The sequence below is a fragment of the Furipterus horrens genome, unplaced genomic scaffold (assembly GCF_987537825.1).
Source record: "Furipterus horrens unplaced genomic scaffold, mFurHor1.1.pri manual_scaffold_17, whole genome shotgun sequence".
In the NCBI taxonomy this organism is placed as follows: domain Eukaryota; kingdom Metazoa; phylum Chordata; class Mammalia; order Chiroptera; family Furipteridae; genus Furipterus; species Furipterus horrens.
Genome location: NW_028327187.1, coordinates 107,044,749 through 107,048,183, shown reverse-complemented (window position 1 = coordinate 107,048,183; position 3,435 = coordinate 107,044,749).

Sequence of the window (3,435 nt, the reverse complement as noted above, 5' to 3'; positions counted from 1 at the left end):
CTCTTCTTATAAAGCTGGTTGTAGAACCACAATGCTGGCACACTGATTCTAATTGGGGAAAATTTTACAACTGTTTATTTGAACAATCTCTGTCTTCCAATGAACCACAAAGTAATAAATCATTCTGTCAGTGGTGTATTCACCTTATATCTTCCCCAACTAACCCTTACTCAACTAAGCAGTTTTCAAAATGAAATTACATGGCACTGAATAAAATGTAAGCACAAGCACGTAAACAATATCACCGCAGATCACCATTCTTGTCACACTTAGCCTGTGGGCTATATCAGTTATTGAAACAGTTCTCAGTGGGCAGTTACTTTAGAATCACCTGGGAGGGTGAAAAGGACAGTCTTACAACTTTTTTATTTCCTAACTAGAAGAGGTAATTCTTCCATATTTATTTAAAATCCTTGGTTGAATGGTTTGTCAGTATTTCTAATGCAATTGGTACATGGATTCCAGTCTGTCATTTTTCTTTTGAGGTATCTGTCCTCTTCAGATGCCTGGTTCTTTTGGCCTATGAACTCATATTCCCATGGAGGTACTGGCTACTTGGACTCATGATACCTACGGGCAGTGGCTAAAGGCCAGCCCATAATCTGGGTCAATTCCAAAGTTCAAGGGAAGCAATGAAAAATACTCCCAATATACAAGTCCTTAAGCAAGGCGCCAACTATATCATGTGCTGGGGACAAGATGGTGAAATAGTTCCTGTTGACTTTGTCCTAGTGAGCAACTTGTCAGGTAAGGTACTTTGAGCTGCAGAGAGAAGCAGCACCTGGAGAAGGCAGTCTCCATCAGCTATGAGGGTCTGCAGGGAGTAGGATGATTGCCCAAAGTCAGGCAGTCCACCCTGTCTTTAGCCACTCTGCACTCCAAGAGCACCTGGGTTCTACTTAACTTACCCCCACGACCCCCTGCAACCACAGTTTAGTCTGATTTGAGAGTCTGCCCCCCTTCAAGAGAATCCTGCATTTGCTGTTGCCAGAAGCCCAACAAGTGTCCCATCCTGGCACCAATTCTTACACTAATTTATCAGCTCGGGGCTGCCAGACTGCCCAGGTAATGTAAATTCAGACTTGAAACTACTTGGGGAAAGGTGATGATTATTAATCATGATGGAGATATAGATATATATTGTTTTGTTTTGTTTTTTAGCTTCAGTTGGTTGAATGACTTTGCTTTCTACTCCACAGTAGCCCAGTCAGGGTCCCAACTCTATATAAGGTTCTTAGTTCTGATTTCCCATCTTGTCTGCACCCATAGCCTTTTCTCTAGACCCCCAAAGCACTTAAAAACCAAGCTCAAAGATGGGAGTACAAAAATTGGAGTACTCTCCCTTCCAGGGAAAACAACATGTTAATGGCTGCTTACCATGTAGAACAGTAGGTCCTGCTCTGACTTTGGCCTTGAAGTATTTCCTTTACTATCCTAACTAGGGGTTTTAAAGAATGCTCACCTCATTTTATCTAGCACTTCTAGGTGTTTCATAACCGAAAGGCATTCAGGCTATCCAAACTGCTACATGGCCTGAACTTAAGTCCTAGCAAAGCCTAGGGAGCGTGGGCATGTCCACACCCCAGCCTCAGAGCATCCCAGCCTCGAATCCAGCCAGGGACAGGGACCAGGACTATTCTGAGGACCTTCCCCCAACCAAGTGATTCTGATTTATGTATCCACTTAAGAGCTGATGAAACAGAAGATAACAAGCTTGGATCATTATATCATGCAAGGAGACTATATTTTAATCTTTGCCTATTTTTAAAAAGAAATAAGACCTTTATTGACATCTACAAAGACAAAATGCCTTTGCTACAGATGATTGCCTTTTGATGGTTAGTTCTTTTTATAGCCAATCAAATGCAGAAAAGTTTATTGGAATTATGTATTATTATATAGTGGACAATTCCATTTTCTGAAAGGATAAGAAAAAATAAATGTTTGCATCATGTTTCCTGCATGAAAGCTTTCATTGGCCACAATTTTGCTGGGCTATGAAAACATTTTAAAACTTTTGCATCATTTGCCTTGGCCTGGCAATATACTGAAAACCAGTATCAGAGATTTTGACCTTTGGAAGTTTTTTAGCTGACTGGATAATAATAAAGCAATTTTTAATTATGTCACAGATAAGATACTAACTAAGTAGATGAAACTTTCAAGTACCAAGTATAGCTGCTATCTAGTTTGTAGTTCTCACCAAAACCTATTAAATCCAAATGGATAAAATGTCCATTGTGAATATTATAAACATATTGTACAGAGTTTGTATAGAAGGTACATACTAAAGTTTTCAAGTCACGTATCAAAATCATTGCTGACATAATTATGTTTTGTATAAAAGTAATACAAATTGAAATTTAAAATTAATTTTCTACCTATTTTCTTGGTTGTCAAAAATATTATAAAATAAATGCAGAATTATCTTCTCAGTTATTTCATTTTGACAGTCCTCATTATCATTTCAAAACAGTGTGCATGTGTCCAAATTGAACCAATCAGAAATCCATATTTCATGTACCATGGTATTATATGTGAAGTATCTCATTTATTCCTTGCAAGAATCCCCTGCTCATATTATCCACATTTTACAAATGAGAAATGAATTTGAAAGACAGGTAGTAGAGTTGCAATTTAAATGCAGGCCATCTTACTCTAGAGTCTATTTTTAACTACAAAACTGCATGACTCTTACATTAAAAAAAACTAAAACGCAAAAGCACACAAGCAAAAACCCTACTTGAGGAACATTCTAGGATTGCAATGTTTAATATCAAGTTTTATTGGCTAGACCCCTCCAAACATATTCCAAATTCAAATATCTTTCCCGCCTTCACCACTGCCTCTCCCTGGGACATTGCAATAAGGGACCTCAGTGACTCCAGTGGCACAGGGTGGACTCAGGATCAGCAGTATGGGCATCACCTGGGAACTGGTTAGAAATGAATACTCTCTGCCCCACAAATTCCAGACCCGCTAACTCAGAAAGGCTTGGGGTGGGACTAGAGAGCTATGTTTTAACAAGCTATCTGAGGGATTCTGATACACACTTGAGTTTAATGACTGTGTATACACACAGAAAGGTGCATTCATCCAGTCTTTTAACAGCTTTGCCAACTTTATACAGTCTCCATTGTACCATTCATCTTTTAAGAGCCACTCTTCTATATTTACGGAATCAAGTTTCCCTTCAAGAGCACAATGATCTTTAATTTTTCTGAAATATGTGCTTCCTTCAACAGCTGGACTGGATCTGCACAAACCCAGAACCTCAGGTCTCCTGTGACCCTGATAATTTCTAAGGTTTCATGCACTCAATCTATGTACAGAATCCTTTATACTGAAGCAGGGTTTAACAACAAAACAATTTAAAAGAAGTTCTAATCTCTGCTTCTGCCATTCAAATAGCATTAAAGGTGACTAAAATTAAAG